Consider the following 20,535-nt stretch of genomic DNA (forward strand, 5'->3'; position numbering starts at 1 on the left):
GATGGGATATTTAAAAGCCCTGTCAATTTAATTGCTGAAGTTATGATGAACAAAGACCTGTTCATTATAGCCCTAATTAGCATGAAGCTTCCTTGAAATAATGTCTAAAGTAAAAAGTATGCTTGTTTATATCAGATGATTTTATGAAATGGTAAGAAATCCACTCTATTGACATTACATAATTGATTTAATGCCGATAGAATGGATTTCATGCTTTAGCTCTTTGACTTCCACTAGTTCCTATACATAATTGGATGCATGCATACCTTAGGATTAAAACATATGTTAATTAACAGTATAAATATACACTTACTGAAATCACTTTTATTAATTTTAGTTGCTAATTAAAGTAATTTCATTGTCTTTTAAGAAATTTAATAAAGGAATGTGACCAGGAAATTATTATATGCATAGAATTAGACGCTTATAATAACTAAAAATCCTGTGATTTCACCATAAAAAAATGAATAACAAAACTGTGGTAAAGGAAGATGGTTTCTAATAAACTGAACATATATATGGGAAACGCTAGAAAATCGGTTAATATTTCATTTGTCAAGTAAAATATTATCTTCTATCACTGTTTTCAAATTAAGTAATATAAGGCTATTTTTTCCGAATGAATGACAAATCATATTGTAGATATTGTTACAAAACTGTAATTTTTCTACCCGGCACGAATAGTGTCATCCTGGAAAAACCGTTAAAACCGTTGTAAGATCTGTCCTGTGTGCGCTGAGCTTGGCGACGAATTTGGCGAGCTTGGCGACTAAATGGATCATACTGGAAAGTTCGAGAAGTTTCACGATCCAGCCAGTAGGAATCAAGATACACTCAGATACGCCTTGATTGGTCTGAAGATTCTAGCCCCGCCTCCCGGAACTATAAAAGACGGGCACTCTGAAGCTGCAGTGAAGTGTGTGTATCGTCAGAAGTGGTGTGTGAGAGTAGTCGGAGTCGCCAACACGTAGAGAAACTGGAGGATTAGACAGAAAGAAAGCTGCTGAACTAGCGAGTAAATGCGCTGCATTATTACGATTAATTTGCGATATTTGTAGAAGAAAAATTTTTGTAACAATATATACAATAATAATTATTTTATACCTTGATTTGTTTTATTCACTGTAAGATCAGAATTCCAGTTGAAACTAATTAATTTAGTGGATAATTATAATCAAGAGCTGTTTTACTGAAAAGGCGAATAACTTCTGTCAATAATTTTTTTTAAAAAATGTGTATATGACTGTGCCTTTATTGGTGCTCTTCAGGTCAAACCGTTTCATGTAGTGCTATTAGTTTTGGAATAAACATACTGTAGGGAGTAGAAACGCACACTTTGGAGGTATTTTTTGGAAGATGTGACTAGAATTACATTTAATTAAAAATCAAGCGAGATTTTCACGCTTTTCCGCTACAAAAGTTTGGAAATATTGTGTAAGAAGATTTATTTACATCTTTCGAAAAATCAAAAATCTCTGTAATATATCGGTATACCAATTTTGTTTTAAAATTTACAGCCTTACCGATAGTAGAATTGCTAAATTGTCATGAATCGTTAATTGTCGTTAAAAAATCGTTAATCGTAATCGTTAATGGAAGAACCAAACCATTAGAAGATCTGTATTTTTTTAAGTGTACGCAAGTTATGGCAACTAAATTCTGAAAGAATGTCAGTCTCTGAGATTATTCAAACTCTCAGATACCATTTAGTAAATGATAAGAATTAAATAGCCAATATTTCATATTGTTAAGAACCTGCGATGCGGCTTCCCAGCATAGTTGGTTCCATAGGAGGTCCCAGAGCTTGGCAACAAACTTGGCGACTTGGCGACGAATTTGGCGACTTTGGTGCCAAAATAGATTATACCCGAAACATCGAGAATTTTCCCGAACCGTCCAGTAGGAACGAAGATACGCCTCGAACGTTCCTGATTGGTTGAGAGGCTTCTAGCCCCGCCTCCTGAGACCTATAAAAGGAAGCACCCGCAGCTGCCGGGCAATGGTGAATTGAGTCGTGGACCAGTGGAGTCGAAGAGTAGTCGTAACCGACGATAAAGAAATGGCCTTCCAGAGATAAGCGGAGCAGCGACGGAGTGAAGCTAGTGCTGAACTAAGCTGTGTGCTACTGTCTGTAGTAGAGTTTTGTATGCTGTTGTATGCTGCACGTCTCGGCTGAAGATAATCGTCTTCTGTGCTGTATATAGTTGTCGTCTTTGTGCTGGCCTGTGTGTCTTCGTGTAAATAAACGTCGTTGTTTTATTTTCTACTGTCGCCTGGTGATTGAGCGTTCTTCACACCACATAACCCCCACTATCCAAACGAACCCCGGAAATTTGGTAACAATATCAAGATGATACTGATACTTTATCAGAAGAATGCTTTTATTAACTCTTTTGTACATAAGCTGTAATATTAAATCTGTATAATTTTATTTCTCTAATATAATTAACCAATCTTTCTAATTACAATGAAAATGTTTTTTATTTCCTTTTTCTGTTGTGCCATCTCATGTATGATAAATAGACGCACTTTTAGAGAAGAAATACAAGAATGAATAATTCTACAAGTGAATTGGAATTGAATGCAGATTTTTTTCTTAGAATGGTTTTTTAAAAAAGTAAAATTTTCTGTTTTAGAAAAGTTATTGTGGTATTTTATTCTTTGAAATTCTATAGGCCAGTAGAAGTTTTAAAAAATACCATGGGCATTTGTAGAAATAAAGCAATATTAGATGTCTAGTTACGGCTTAATAGATAATTTCTAAACAGTTGTAGGTATGAAAATATCTCCAATTAGATAAACGCTTTAAATGACTTAAATAGTTCTATTTATATTATGTGAATCAATAACTATGATTCTGAAAAAAATTTCGAAGCCTAAATTTTTATCCAAAACTGCGTTTCTATTTTTCAAATTTTATATGCAAATGTCAAAAACGTGAACGTAGCATATTTATCGTTATTGAAGAAAGAATGTCTAAAATGGAATGGCAACAGTTAAATGTTTTTTAATTAAATATTAATAATACTGTGAACGCAAGTTACGATAAGTAAGATTAAGTTATGAGTACCTTTTAATATTTATTAAAAGATTTGTTTTGTTATTTAAAAATGCCTTATGAATGAATGAATTAAATAGCTAAATACACAAGATGCTAACAATATTTAGTTAAATATATTTACCACTCTGGCATTTTAAACAAAAATGTTTTATTCTTTGGCGACTAAAACAAACTAAGCTAACCGAACACATTAAGGAATTTCATTATATTAAGGCAATTGAAGACCGTTTCAAGCAAGTATCATGCATTGATAGGGATAATGTTGATCACGGAAATCATTCAAAAATGCAGTATCTTTTTAAACAGTGATATTCTGAAATTCATATTTCGATCAGTTTCAGTCGCCTGATCAAACATTAATGTGTCAGCCATTTAAAATATTAATTTGCAAAGAATCTTTTATTAAATATGATTGATAGAAGCGAGAAATTGGTTATATAAAGATTCAAATTTTGGAAGTCTTTCAGCAGTATATTATTAAGTAAGACAATATAAATGTTATTGTTCACGTCATTTAAAGAATTTTTCTAACTTATAGTGTATAGTTATCTCTGATAACCTCTGATTGATCTTTTCGATCAGAATAGATGAAAATCTTGTACAAAAAGCTCAATGAAAAAAATTACAAGAATAACACTTTTGTAGCGCATATACGAAAATGGCTTTGAAATATGAAATCCATACGTCGTAAAAAAACTGCTGTAGATACTTAGTATCTTTAAAGATTTGAAACAAAATATCGATGACAATTGCTTAAATCTTAGTTCTTTCTTTTTCAAAGCATCCATATGTCTTTAGTTTTCTATCTATAAATAATTGCCAATTATATTTGAAGAAATCAGTTTTCGACATTTTTCTTCCTAAAATAAGTTTTTAAGAAAGGCACTTCATCTGAAGCATCGCGTGCTATACTTTCATTTTGATGTACAAAATTTTTTCATTTTTTGAAATACAAGATTTTTTATTTAGGAATCTTCTAAAGATTGCTTTATTTAAGCTTCATTTAAAAGAAACATTTTATCAAACAGAACATTGATCGAAAATTTCTGCTTTTTTATATATTTTTGTTTGAAAATATCTGCAACCTGTAAATATTTATAAAAATTGGAAAGAAAACTTAAAGTGGGAAATTTTAGAAATGGAGCAATCTTTGAGGAGTATTTAATAGATATATTTGGAATAAGTGAGAAAAATACTTTCATTGCTTTTATATGGAGCATTGAAATGAGAAAGATTAATGAATTATACATTTCTTATTCTTTCATACCATATGTTCCTTTTATATAATTTATTAAAATTGGTTTTTATTCTATAAGTAAAACTGATTTTTGGAGAATTTTTTAATATAATTTTATTAAATATCATGGATATTATAATACTGACGTGATGTATGTCAAATGAACTAGGTACATGTGATTTTGGAACTAATAATGTATGATTTCAATGAAGAAAATGACTTTACATCACAACGCAGAAATAAGAAAACCTGTAGTAAGATAATATGCGCAATCATTTTTGTCATATTTTTTTCACTTTGTTGGTAATTTCGTTAATGTAACACCAAATATTTAATCAAAATGTGATTTTACATTTTTTAATACTTGTTTCCTTTATTTTTTTAAAAAAAGAATTATAAATAAATTTTTTCTGCTATGAAATGAGTTTTATTAATACATAAAACTATGTCTAATTTTCTTGTATACGTAGCAAAGTATAGTAATCATCAAAAGATACGAACTCAATGAACGAATGTCGAATCTCCATGTTGTAGACCTCCCTAAAAAAACGTCAAAAAACACATTTTTGGAAAATGTCCGTCTGTGTGTCTTTGACAAAGGTAATTCAAATACGCTTTGAACTAGACGGATGAAATTTGGTAAGATTTTTTTTAAAGATTTTTTTATAAACTTGTTCTTACCATTTTATTACAAAAGTAATTTTAATAAATATTTGAATGCTTCTTACATTACACTTTTTTTTTATCATAGTTTAATAATATTGTCTTAAAAATAATTTCAAATTCACACCTTTTCAGAAAATGAAATTATTTTTTATTTGTAGTGTAAGAAAATGACTTTCTCAAAAGAAGTCTTTTTGATTCAGTGAATATATTCAAAACAAATTCACTCATCAAAATTGAAATATCCTTATCAATTATTTAAATTGGAAAATGTGGGATAAAAATGTTCCTATCCGCAACTTGAACATTTGTCAGCCAGTAGCACGCCCACCCACTGTTGCGGTGTGGAAGTTTGGAGAGGGGGTTTCCAGCTCATGTGTCGTCCTCGTCATCTGACCGTGGTTTAAAATTACGAGGCCCGTCCCAAAATTTTAAAATGAATAAGGACACTATAAAAATTATTTATATCATAGTATGTATACCCATAATATATTCACAAGAAAAGATAATTCTTCCAAAATACAGAGCATCTGAAAAATGTATAGCACAGATTTATTTTGAATGAAGGTGTTAAAATAAAGATATTCCTATGTTTTGCAATTTCATAGCTTATGCATAAAAAACACGTTATTGCCTTTTCAGTTTATTTTCTTTAAAAAAAATGCATTGCATATTTTCGGAATATCCGGGTGTCCCTTTTAGTGCATTATTTCCTGCTGCTTTTGGAAACTTATCTCGAATTTTCCAAGTTACACTCTATCATTTATAGTCTATGAGGGTTCTTGAATACATTCAAGGGAAAAACGCTTTTATTCTTATTTGTGAGATACTTTATAGTTACATTTTTCAGTGATACTTTCCTTTCAACTTAATGACCAATAAAGAGTTTTGTGTAGAGCTTCTTTGTTGGATTTGAAGATTTACAATGGTATGTACTGATTACAAATTTCGGTTTTTAAAAAAAAACACATCTTAGAATTTATAGGATGCTAAGAATTTACAGTTATAATGCGAGTTGCCAGTTTTGTTTTGAAGTTTTCTGAAAGCTCATCATTTATCAAAATACTTATAAGATTATTAAAGAGATATTCAGACGATTAAGAAGATATTTAGAAGATTATTAAGAAGATATTTAGGAGATTATTAAGAAGATATTTAGATAATTATGAAAATAATTAGAAGATTAAGAAGATATTTAGAAGGTTATTAAAAAGATATTTAGATGACTAAAAAGTTATTTAGAAGATCATTAAGAAGGTATCTAGATTATTATTAAGAAGATATTTGGAAGATTATTAAAGATATATTTAGAAGATTATTAAAAAGATATTCAGACGATTAAGAAGATATTTAGAAGATTATTAAAAAGATATTTAGAAGATTATTAAGACGATATTTAGAAGATTATTAAGACGATATTTAAAAGATTATTAAGAAGATATTTAGATGATTAAGAAAATATTCAGAAGATTAAGAATATATTTAGAAGATTATTAAAAACAAATTTAGATAATTAAGAAGATTTTTAGAAAATTACTAAGAAAATATTTAGCAGATTAAAAAGCTATTTAGATCATTTCCGAATTGAGGAAAGAAAATTTTTCTATTAGTATTACAGATACATATAATTTTCAAGAGTTTGAAGAAAATTGACAAAGGTATCAATTTTATGCTTCCGATTTTAACCAGAAGTGATAAACTATGACAAGAGTCACGGCAGGATTTCGTGAAATACTCAAGTCTCGTGAGGATGGCGTGATACATGACGATCCAAATGTGAAAAAAACTAAATCATTAAAACATTTTCCGGGTATAAAATACTTTATTGTTGAGGGATGCAATTTCAACCAAGCATTTTTAATGGTGAATGTTTTTCTTAATGTAGTGAGTGTCACTTGAAGAGTTAAAATGCCATTAGTCTTAGTAGAAAATTATGCATATCAATATATGCGCAATATGCATTTATATTGAGGATGCATTGATAATCATGATTTTTAGCAGTATATTGAGGATATGCAGAAGTTACCAATGCGAAACAACAAATAACTGGACATATTTAAAAATTTTAAGTGACCTCTGGGATCACATATGGAATGAAATAAAATATTTCTCCTAAAATTGAATAAAACTAAAAAATATTTTCCCCAACGGTGACTTACATTATGTCATCTTACAACGGTGAAGATGACATAAATTTTATAATGAAGAATATGTAATACAAATAATCATATAGCAGATGAGACTTTAGTTTAAATACATACAAGCTTAAGCATTCATTATTACTTTATTCGCAAAAATGAACTTATTACGTAATTTAGAAAAAAAAACAGCTTATAAAGAAAAAAAAACCTTAATGTCTTTAAACAGACAGATTTAGAATGTGCTGTTTATTGCAATAAATTTTATCGATTTTTGAAAAGAAATTCTTAAAATAAAGAATTAAAACTGACTACTTTTTTGTTGAAGTGAGCATTCAATTTCCTAATCGAATATGATTTTACATTATTAATTAGAAATTATTCTTTAAAAATACTATGACGCATGTAAATTTTTAAAAATATTAAAACGTAAATGATTTCTTATGCCCTCTAAATCCATTTCTAAACAATTATATATTTTTACATTGAATTTACATTGAATTTTTGGATGATTGGGCCACCTTGAGCCTTCAAGCTTTCTTTGACTGGTAAGTGAAAGCAATAGAAGATTGAAAACACTGAATTTTAATATCACTCTAAATTGGAGAGGATTGGACTACTAGTGACATATCATTATAATATAAATAAATTCATCTATGTATTGGATGATTGAGCACATTTAAACCTTGAAGCTTTCTTTGACTGGTAAGAGAAAGCAATAGAAGGCTGAAAACACTGAATTTTAATATCACTCTAAATTGGAGAGGATTGGACTACTAGTAACACATCATTATAATATAAATCAATTGATCTATGTATTGGATGATTGAGCCAACTTGAACCTTGAAGCTTTCATAGACTGGCAAGAGAAAGCAACAGAAGTCTGAAAGCACTGAATTTTAATATCACTCTAAATTGGAGAGGATTGGACTACTAGTAACACATCATTATAATATAAATCAATTGATCTATGTATTGGATGATTGAGCCAATTTGAACCTTGAAGCTTTCATTGGCTGGCAAGAGAAAGCAACAGAAGTCTGAAAGCACAGAATTTTAATATCACTCTAAATTGGAGAGGATTGGACTACTAGTAACACATCATTATAATATAAATCAATTGATCTATGTATTGGATGATTGAGCCAACTTGAACCTTGAAGCTTTCATAGACTGGCAAGAGAAAGCAACAGAAGTCTGAAAGCACTGAATTTTAATATCACTCTAAATTGGAGAGGATTGGACTACTAGTAACACATCATTATAATATAAATCAATTGATCTATGTATTGGATGATTGAGCCAATTTGAACCTTGAAGCTTTCATTGGCTGGCAAGAGAAAGCAACAGAAGTCTGAAAGCACAGAATTTTAATATCACTCTAAATTGGAGAGGATTGGACTACTAGTAACACATCATTATAATATAAATCAATTGATCTATGTATTGGATGATTGAGCCAACTTGAACCTTGAAGCTTTCATAGACTGGCAAGAGAAAGCAACAGAAGTCTGAAAGCACTGAATTTTAATATCACTCTAAATTGGAGAGGATTGGACTACTAGTAACACATCATTATAATATAAATCAATTGATCTATGTATTGGATGATTGAGCCAATTTGAACCTTGAAGCTTTCATTGGCTGGCAAGAGAAAGCAACAGAAGTCTGAAAGCACAGAATTTTAATATCACTCTAAATTGGAGAGGATTGGACTACTAGTAACACATCATTATAATATAAATCAATTGATCTATGTATTGGATGATTGAGCACATTTAAACCTTGAAGCTTTCTTTGACTGGTAAGTGAAAGCAATAGAAGTCTGAAAACACTGAATTTTACGATGTAGCAATTTATTCAAGTTTTTATTAATTCATTTTCTGGTATATAGCACTTCTACTAAAATTCTTTCAAATACTTTAAAACACTGGATTTGAAATAAACCATGAGAAATAAATGTGCAAATTTAACTGTTAAAGAAATGTATTTAATGCGTATTTCTTACCTGTTTATTTTCAGTAATTTAATTTCAAGTGAAAAGAGAATGGAGTAATGAAACACTCACCTGCAAAGAAAAATAAACATTTCATTAATATTAATATGCAAAGATATAAAAAGAATATTACATAGTCTAGGCTATGAAACATTTCTTCTGAAGTGTCTCTATAGTAATTGTATTTGAATTTAAATCAAGCCAAAACAATAATTTAAATCAAAACCACTATTCAAGTTAACTAGATTTTATTTTTATATTTTAAAATTTAATCACAATATTTAAAGAAGAAAAGAAATTGCACTAAGATATTGATTGCCTGAGTGTGATATAAATCAAAATGATATATTCCATTTTGATATGCGTTCTTCATATACACTCTATCACCAATTACCCTTTTTTCAAATGAATTTATAAGATTTTAATAATCGATTAATTAAATTATTTACCTACATTTTTTGTTTTGTCAAAGATGTTTTGTTAAATTAAAAAAAAATGAAGTTTTGAAATTAATTAACTTCTAATTTAATATTCAAATTCAAATTTCTTGATTATTTTTCGAGTAATTCTTTCAAAATTTAAGCACATTTTCGAAAAACTTTATATTATTACTCATACATTAGATAAACTTAATATTTGATTCAGAATATGCATTGCATTATTATCTGATGTGACTCTTTTTTATAACGGTGTCATATTAGACAATCATAGAATGGATGATTGTCCGATTTGTAATTGTAAATTTTCACTACATCAAACATTTACAATAATTAATACACATTAACTAAACGAATTATTATTAGCTCTACAATTTCTATAACTCAGCAGCTTTTAAAATACTTCTCAACTATATCAATTATCCACTTAGGCATTTCAATATCAAAATAGCTTATCCGAACATGATATATGCGTTGTTTCAATTTGATTGATTATTCACAATCCTTAAGAACACAGCCTAATCGATGTCAATGTTTAAGAGGTTGTTTGAGGACACCTAGTGTGAACGAATTAATAGACATTTAGGTCAGTCTCTCAAGATTGATCCTTCTCTCCGTGCTCATTAGCAGCACAGTGATTAATTATGGATTTAGCTTGTTTATGTATTAACAGTCTTGTTTAGTGCGGATCACTATATTCTTCAGGGAGATATGCTTCGTTTAAAAATATTAGTTATTTTTATTTTATGTCTATTTCCAGAAAATCGTCTGCTTTTATTTCTTCGTTGTTTTAAATTATTGCTTATAATTATTTTTAAGTTCTTATTTTTGTCGTTTTTCTAATGTTTTTTGTTCATTTTATTATTATAATAGTGAATAAACATTCCATGAATGTATTTAATTTGTATTTTATTAAACTATATTCCGTGATTCTATTGTATTTAAGACTTATCTGCTATTGTGTAGACTAAATTGATGCTTTTATGGTTACATTTTCAAATTTGGATTTCATTAACATGATTTTCATTTAAAAAGTTCTGTTTCACCTTTTGTGGTTTTATTTTTATCTACAATGTTCTTTATTTTGTAAATTATATTATATTATATTATATTATATTATATATATTACAGTGTCATCATTTAATTTTACCTATTTCATATAATCGGCATCCAGTATTTAATAAGTTATGAATGAAATAAATTTAATGTTAGATTTGTTCCCTTTTCAATTTTATCATCTAGAAAAATGGTTAAAAATATTTTCAATCATTATTCTGTTCCAGGTTGAAAAAATTCTAAACAGAGTAGATATAAGCAATCAAGAAATAAAATAACCTAATGAAGCAAAAGTTGGATATTAATTATGGAAAATAGGAATAGATGTAGTCACTTTTCTGTGATTTAAAAAAAAAAAACGATTTTATAATCTATTTTTGATTGATCTTTTGACCACGAATCTAATCTGGCTAACTCCTTCACCATCCGGCGCATTAAATTTCGCTTTGTTTTATGCATATTATTTCCATACAGAAATCTTTGATTACGATAATTAATGAAAAAAGTCCACCCCAAACCTATGCTCTGCTTCCTTATCGTAGCAGAAGGAGGTTCCTCAACGTAATAGAAGTATGTTAGGAGTTTCTTCTGATAGGGTCATTTAGGGCATGAAGGCTATTCTAATATTTCTTCTTGTGTACAGCCGAGCACCATACCATCACTGAACGAATCAGTGTCAACAGACACTATTCTAATGACCTGATGCATTATGGGAGCAGGCTGATTTGACTGTAAGTTTCTGCTTTTTTGCTATTACAACATTAAATTCAAGAGAGTAGGCACTTGGAGTTAAGTCTTCCTGCTCCCCTGATGTATCAGGTCTTTGGACCAATTGAGATCCTCTTTCGCCACTACGTTCAATAAAGGATAAGATTTTATTTATCGATTCTTTGGATTCATAGAAATGGTCTAACAAAGCTGGATAATCTGGGATTAAAAACAACAGTATAATAAAGAGTCAGATAAAAGTCAGTTTGTTCTAGACATTATTGATATTTCAGTTTTTGGGGTTTATATTCAATGGTGATTGATGTTGTTTTGCCATTATGATTGGACATTTGTGTTGCTATTTGTAGATACTTTGTGTTTGTGTATATCAAAACATAATTATGAACCCGATAAAAATAATTCTTAAACAACCATGTATTGGTTACTTAGAAAAGCATTATTTCCGAGTATTAATTAAACATTTTTTAATATATTTATGTTGAAATAATTTTTACAATTTGAATTCTTAGAGAATAATATTTACGTTTTTTTTTAACTTTCTTTGTCTAAACTTTTATACTTAAATTAAATAAAGAATTTTAGATTAACCAAGGTAATTACGTGAAATTTAATGCCAAAAATGGAAAGTTTTTGTATACATCTGCTCAAATGCCAACATCTGATAGTGCAATCTGTTTTGCTTTAGAATTTTCTTATAAATAAGAAATCTGGAGCCATTCGGAAAGTAAATGAACTATTAAAATTGAATGCTCATATCAATAATTAAAAACATTATATTTAATCATTAATAATCAATTTTTCACATTTTAAAGCAACAAAATTCCGTTATTTTTTTTAAAAAATTAAATTTTCAAACTGCATATATAATAACTCGTTTAAAAATTGATTCTACTTCAACATACTTGTAAAAAACCGAATTTGATCCATCAATCCATTTTTATTTTTCAGTTATCCAGTTCAGATGCACCAGGCAGGCCTTTCTAAGATAAATTTCACCCCAAATTTGACAAAAATTTAAAAATTTGGTACTAGGACTTCTTATCAAATTTTATCTATCTAGTTTGTGCGTTTTTCAATTATCATTGTAACAGATAAACATAATTCCATATATGTTTTTTAAGATTCAGAGAAGTCTGAGTAGCACAGATTGGTCAAAATTTCGGTGTCAAATTTTTTAAAGATTAGATTTTTTTTTTTTTTTTTTTTTTTTTACATATTTCCTCTAAGAGAAAGTGGTAAAAATTTCAAACTTTTATCATGCATCTTCCAAATCTAACCTAGTGCTAAAAGCTAATGAAGAGTTCCCTTTTACTTTCAAAAATGGGTTTCTAATAATTTTTACAGCGTTTTTTTAATCCATACATTGAACTCAAGATTCCACATGCCTTAGCTACATACCTACCCACATTCATTTTTTATGCACTTCGTGTTCCTTTTAAACTTAATGACTTTTTACTAACACGGGGAAATACCAAAAAATAACAAAGCAGGATGAACAATGTGCTACTTTCCCCCAGAACGCAGGTGCTGATGCTTCTGATGAAAGGAAAAAGAAAAGAAAAGGAAAGTAAGAAAGAAAAAGTTCCCTTTAAAGATAAAAAGAAGGTGTTTTAAAAAATAGCGCGAAAAAATTAAATAACCAGAAAAAAGTTTGCTGGAAAACAAAATGAATGTCATTTATCTTACGACATTGTTAATAGTTTCCAAGAAAAAATATTTTTGGAAGGCGTAACAGTTCTGATTAGATTGGGTTCAAAATTTTTATCATAAAGAGAAAATAATTTTAATGGGAAGATGATCTCTAAGCACGGGAAAGAATTCATTTAGGATTTTTGTGTTTCCTCAAATAATAATTTCAGTTCTTGCATTGTCACCTTAAAATTTTAGAAATGTATTTCATTTAGCACTTATGCACATCTTCTCTCTTTGATATGTATGCTTCATATTTGACTCTAAATGCTGACATTAAAAAATAATTATAATTTTGAGAATTACTTTATATAAAAAAATTACTTTTAAACCGAATAGTAGTTTGAATTCAATTTAAGATTTTAAATTTGAAAAGAAATAAATGTTTAATGAAGAAGACATGCACCTTACAGGGATATTTATAATGAAAGCTCGCCTTTGCAAATAAGATTTTTTTTAAAAAATGAAGCCAAGCTTAGTTTGGGTTAGCTTAATTTTGTTAAGCACTGATTGGAAGAGTCATTAAAGCCGTTTTAGGATTGACCCATATCTGAATCCCGTGTAGATTACAAGGACGAAACCCGGGATGCCACACTCTCTCCAAACTTCTGCCTCACATCAGAGGGAGAATGTTAGGCTTACGATGCCAGATTTTATTTGCACCAAATCTACAGACTCAACAAATGTTTAGAGGAACTGATGTTCACTGGTTTCAAATCTGGAGCCCTCCGGTCCTGAGACCGAGACATTACTTCTATGCTATCCAAAAATGCAATCTAAGTATTACATAAAATTACTTAAGATCTAGTATTAATAATAAACGATTCGCCCTCTTATGCGTTTTATTTATCATATCTGAATAATCTAAAAATACAATATTATGACGAGTTTATCAATAAATTTTGAACTATTTGCGATAAAATAAATTAAAAAAATCACTCAAATCAATTAAATCAAAAAGCTATAATATTATTAAAATTTGCTATTTCATATAAAATAATTCTCAAAGTTATAATTACTTTCTAATGTCAGAATTTACGGCCAACTTAAATAATTCGATGAGATGCATGCATATAAAAGAGATAAGAAATGCAAAAGCGCTAAGTGAAAAAAAAAATTATACTATTATTTATTCTAATAATGCAATACCAAATTGTACACTCACCAATAAAATAAAAAAAATCGTGTATAATGTTATTTTTTCTAAAAATTCAATACCAAACTGTGTATTGTGAGTTTATGAGGGATTGCATTTATGAGAATTCCTTCTTTTATTTGATTTATTAATGATTATTTGCATGATTAAATGTAAATTTTATAAAAATAAATTAATTATTTCATTTTTTCTTATATTATTTAAAACTTATATTAATCCAATCATAATAAAGTAATAAATAAACATAATAAATTATTGTTTTTAATAAAAAATATTTCAAAACTCTGCTAACCAATTTAGCATTAGAAACAACATTTTTTTTATTGTCTGTCTTCTCTAACTGCCTACCACTGGTGCCAAACAATTAACCAAAAAAGAACTCCCCTCAAGATAATAGAACTACGGTATACAATTTTCTAGGAATATTTTTTAATTAATTCAGAAGTTGTGTCTCTTAAAATGGAATATTGTCGTACTAGAATATTTCTATACTTTTTTCTGGAAACACTTACTTACAAAACATAATTTCTGCCACATTTAATAAAAAACATTCTTTAAGGTTACAGCATTCTTTAAGGTTACAAATTTAAAGGGAAAAGTACCTCGCACCAATTAATCTTCTTTCCGTGCTTTATTTACTGGATTAAATGGTATTCTTTTCCGGGTCCTTTTTTTACTTTCCTTGAGCTGAACAGCAAAGCAGCAGCTTGTTACGAGAACTGTTCCTTTCGAAGTCAATTTATTACACGGTGCCAATGAATTCTCCACCCTAATTCGTATAAGACTCATTTTTGCAGCGGGATTTATGAGCGCAATTTGCCGGTTCCACGTCAAGGGATCACAGGGTAGTAAAACAACTGATTTCCAGAGGGTATAATTCGATCTTGGAGGGTGTTTGAGAGAATACCACGAAAAGAAAAAAAGAATCACTTCGAATTTGTTTGTGAATTCTAACAGATTTCCATAAAATTTGCAGCTTTAAGTATATAAATCAATAATTCATTTCTAAAAGAAGTTTGAATATTTAGTCCGAAACATTATCACATAATAATATTTTATTATTGTTTATGTCCCTAATGATTTTCATTTACCAGAAGAAAGTTAGCAGGAAGAATGCCAGTATAAAGACAGCATAATGTTAAAATTTGACGTTTTTAAATATGTTAAATCAAGGTTCCCCCAACTATGAGGCGTAAGTCAAAATTTGTGAATCGTGGAAAGACATCGAATGTACCACAAAAAAAAAAAAAAAAAAAAAAAAAAAAAAACTACTTTCGCCCACTAGAAGGCACACGGAAATCTTGAATGATTGGGAGACCCCGATGGCCTTTATGAAAAAATATGCCTTCTTCAGAAAAAGGATGGCCCTTAGAACTTAACTAACGGAACTACGGTTGAATCTTAAAGCCATCATCGATCACGGTATAACCACTCCTGTAAGAGGTATTTCCATTATTGTTAGGGGGTAACCACCCACACAACATTTCTGTACCCATGAGGGCGTCGAGAACCAACCATCATATTAGAGGCTTTTCATCTCCAAATCTGAGGTGTTCTCCGTCATAATAAATATTGTGACTATATGCATCTAATCACAATTTTCAAAACTGTTATGCAAAACTATATGTAAAACTGGGAAGAAAAATCTTCAACAAACAACATAATAAAAACATGACAAAAATGAAGCAATACACAAATAAGCAACTTATGACGAATATCAAGAAGTCTTTCAATAGTAAGGCTTACGTCAATATTTGTGCATCGTGGGAAGGTTTCGAATGCATCACTAGCGACTACTCCGACCCATCCGAAGGCATATGAAAAACTTGAATGATCGGGAGACCTTGCTGGCCGTTATGAAAGATTATTTCTCCTGCGGGAAAAAAATCGCTTTTCGGACTTAATTATCGAAACTTTTATTCAACCCTAAAGGCCATCACCGACCATGATATAACCGCACCTGTAAGACGCTCGTCCGTTATTGTTTGGTGGTAACCGACCATACATCATTTCTGTATGCACAAGAGCGGCGAGAATCAATCACTATACCAAAAACTTCTCATTTCTAAATCTGAGGTCTCCGTTGTGATAAATTCTATGCCTGTACACAACTGTCCACAATTTCCAAAAGATATTCACATTGAAATTTGTAAAAACACGAATCAAAGTCAAGCTAATAAAAGTTTGTAATATTTATTACTTCCAAAGAGGTTCCTATTACAAATATAGTTAAAATATAATTTTTAAAAATATCTTCCTCTGTTTTTTTTTTTTTTTTTTTTTTTTTTTTGTCCTTTAGTGATATATATGAATAATCTGTACACCTTAAGGCATTCTTTTACTCATCTTTAAATATTGGATGCAAATGTTTCTTGGAAAAAAAAAGGCTCTAGTATACAAAATTAACAGATTCTAGACATTAAGTGAATACTTCTTTATCTCATAAAAGGAGCAATTGTAACAAAAGACAAATATTCATGTTAAGCTTTCTCACTCCAAAAGAAACTTGAAAATTGGAAATCTTGGACATTTAAAAGCTTTTAATTAAAAAAAAAAAGGAAATGAAAAATTATTGTGAATAACGTCGGGTCTTTGATACTCTGAATGCAAATTAAAACCATTAACTGCTGAAATAATGAGAAACGATAGTTCTTAATGACACTCGTTATCTTTATTCAGATTTTGAAGAGGATACATTTTTTTGTCCGAATTATTATCAGTAAATTACCCGAAAAATGAGGTTGTCTTATGATAAGGTTAGTTAGCAAGACAAAGGTAATGACGCATAAAATAGTTTTTAGCAGATGAGTTATTATTAATTTTTAACATTTTGACAGTATATGGCTACAGAGTAAGCAATGAAGATGTGAGAGCTTCAATTTAATTTTGTATAACTTTAAAAAATAAATTATTTTTAAATATCTTTTAATGTTTTATTTAATGATAAATCTTGCTCTACGGATTTTATAACAGAGCTTTAAAATTTATAATGAAAATTTGAGAAAGGTTAACGATTTATTTTGTAAATCAAAGCTAACTTCAAAATAGAGTAAACACTTATTTTTTAATGTAAGAAAATAACAATTTTGATTGCATTGTTTTGGTAAAATTTCTTCTATATTCTTTACGAGGTGCGTTCTTTTTAACATCCGATGTGTCATATAGGAAAGACAACAATAGAATAGCAGAGGGGGAAAAAAGGATTTATTACCAAAATTCATGTAAAGGCATGATTATTTTTTGCACAATCTTCTTGAAGACTCGGCGAATCTTCTTGGAATTACTAATCGAATCTTCTTGGAAAATGTTGTCACTAGTGAAGCGAAATAAACTTAAATATTCCTTTGAAGATTTTCGCTAGCTTGGAAGTTCTTAAATTTTCCTAAGTTTGAGTTTTCTTTCAAGTTTCTGTTCTTTTAAAAACCTAATACAGGATTCTAAAGTTCAAACATACTCCGCCAAATTTGCAATTTTGGGATGCTAGTCGGGAAAATCATTATCTAAGATTCCATCCCTCTTCCATTTCTTTCGAAATATTTGTCCACTTCGATTAACAAATTGTTGCTAGAGATTTGCTTCTTATTACCTTCGCTGATAACATGACTTAGAGCCGAGTGACTTTCATCTGTTCCCTGAACTGAAGAATTGTATAGCACGCTAATGCTTCAAAAGAGGTGATGATGAGAAAGATGAGAAAAGAAGAGTTAAGTATCGATGATTGAACATAAGCTTTGGTTAAAACTTCATTTTATTCACTATTCTTGTCCTCTTTTTATGGTCCATCGGAGGCCAGTGGGTAAACAGTCATCGCAATGAATATGTAACTTTTTCTGGTCAGTCATGTAATTTGGCATCACAAAAGTAACAGATTTTACTACTCAAATCTGTTTTTAATTAAGGTTGGAAAATGCTTGGTGGAATCTAGACGGCAATATGATTAAATGAATAATAAATGAATAGACACAAATGAACTAATTTAAATAATTAAGGACAAATCATAAATATGAAGTATTTCTAAGTTGATTTCACATTGATTATTTTTTTTATTAATAAATAATAATTTGTGCAATAAAAGTTCAAATTTCGCATGCATTAAAATATGATTTTTGTTTGACATTTCCAAGTTTCTAAGATTTTGAAACTTATTTATCTTTTGATCCATGTTCAAAATTTACACCCTTTCTTGGCAGCAATTGGCGTTCAACTATTTTAAAACAAATTTAGATTAGTTGTAATATATAACTGATTTGAAAGAGCCGACTACGTTGGGAACAAAATTTTGGGGAAAAAAATGGATTTTTTAATAATGTTTTTATTTTTTTAGATGCATAGTCAATCTTAAACGCGAAAATTATAATTTTTTTTATCAATAAGGTATTATTTTGAGTATAAAAGGAATTTGTGGCAAATTGTATTGAAAGTTTACAAAAATTAATAATATTCCACTCCAAAATACCGTAATTGTAATTTTGTTTTCACATCTGTTATAGGAAGATTATGATTTATGAAATGACTAAATGAATGAAGAATGTGTATAAATATTTTTACTTTAACTTACTATTGTATTTTGATATAAACGCTTATAAATGGAAAATCATTTCACGAATTACAAACATTGATAATGCAACAATAAAAAAACAATGCAATAATAACATTCTTCATATGTCATAAGTTCCCTTATTGTAACAGATTATATTTCCATCGTAGTTTCGCAATTTATTTTTTCAGTAAAAGTTTAATTTTCCTTTTCCATTTAGACTAATTTTTTTACATTGTTCTTAAAGTCAAGGTTAAAGTATGAGTTGATTAATTTATAGGAGAGCTCCAGTCATTTATTATATATCCCCGATATATTTCAATTATTTTACAAAATTCACGCCATAATATTCCTTTACCTTAATAATAAAGAAAAATAGCAAAGTATTACAATTGTGAGGCTAATTGGTTTTTAGAATGGTATTTCGCTTTGGTTTTGCTTCAGAAAAATTATGTTATAACTCTTGCTACTTTTTTTCTCGGTGCACTAAAGAAAATATGGTAAGGATTTGGAAACAGAAAAGTGTGATCTATATTTAAAAAAAAAAAGACTTTTTTATCAAATTAGTCAGAAATTGGTGTTTTATACTTAGTTGGATAACAAGAGTCATATATGACAGAACTCAAATTTTATGTATGCTCAGATTTTGCCCGTAGTCAAGACGAAACTCAAACGAAAGAAAATTTAAAGTGAAAATTGGAGCAAAAGTAACAAACAAAATGAAGAACCTTTCGTGAAATCTGGTATCGGACTGGCAACCACCCGACTACAAAAGTGAAGCTTGGCAACGTGACTGCCGCGAACTACAATAAAATAATCATTACTCATCGCATAAAAGTTTTTTATTAATGTACTTTTAAATCTCATGCAGTAATTGAATTTTCAGAAGTTTAATATTCTAAAATTTGCAAGGTTTTGAAACTAAAAACATAAATCAACTAAGTATTGTCATGTCTAATATTTTCTCTAATTTTATGTCATTTGTTAATCATTGTTTATTTTTTGAAATCCGTTATCTAATGTTTTTGTTTTAATCTTTCTAATATCAGTATGACAGAAATTTAATTCTGTAAAAATGGTTAACAATATAGCAAGTAGACAGCAATCCCGAATATACAAAAATAACAAGTTCAACGAACTATTTTTTTTCTTTTTACTGAAAGCAGCAAAATATAACCAAGAAGTTATTTAAAATACATTTATTTTTTACTTTAGTGTTAGAGAAATATTTTTCCCTTAATGATGCCATCACTTATTTTAATGACCCATTTTTAGACACTGTTTATCATTTTCAGAATAAAAATTCCTTTGAAAATTTAGAAATGTACACTTAGAATGCAAATAGAATCCATTTAGAAACTCTTAAGTAAGAAATTTATCAAATATATCGACTGAAGACTTTAAAAATAAATAAACGTTCAAAATTTATATTTGAAGTGAAAATATCATGGGTTTAGGCTTTTCTAGATATAATAAATGAATACTAAAATTTGAATAAAAGAACCAAACGACTGTTATAAAATATTTTTTATATGCATTTTATATGAATTGAATATTTTATTTTTGCGACGAAAGAGATTCAATTCAGAGTTAAAGTTCTATCTATTTCAAAAATTTCTCAATAATATTTCATAAATTATATTATATACAAAAGTATATTTTTTAAGATAAAATACACATTGTTTAAAGATAAAAAGAGATAAAATTCTTAAGAACCATTTGGTATCCATTTTCAAAATTATTTTCTGTTATTATTCAAAAAAAATTCAATAAAATAAAATTCTAATTTATAGAGGAAACGTTGAAAAAATATATTTGCTCTTTAGAATATTTGAA

General features: G+C 28.8%; 1 protein-coding gene across 1 annotated transcript in view; it reads right to left on the minus strand.

Moving 5' to 3' along the window:
* The window catches only part of LOC129966712 (glutamate receptor ionotropic, NMDA 3A-like), a 555,899-nt gene that overhangs the window by 216,041 nt on the left and 319,323 nt on the right, over window positions 1-20,535 (minus strand). The window lies entirely within an intron of this gene.

This window comes from Argiope bruennichi, chromosome 4 (assembly GCF_947563725.1).
Source record: "Argiope bruennichi chromosome 4, qqArgBrue1.1, whole genome shotgun sequence".
NCBI lineage: Eukaryota > Metazoa > Arthropoda > Arachnida > Araneae > Araneidae > Argiope > Argiope bruennichi.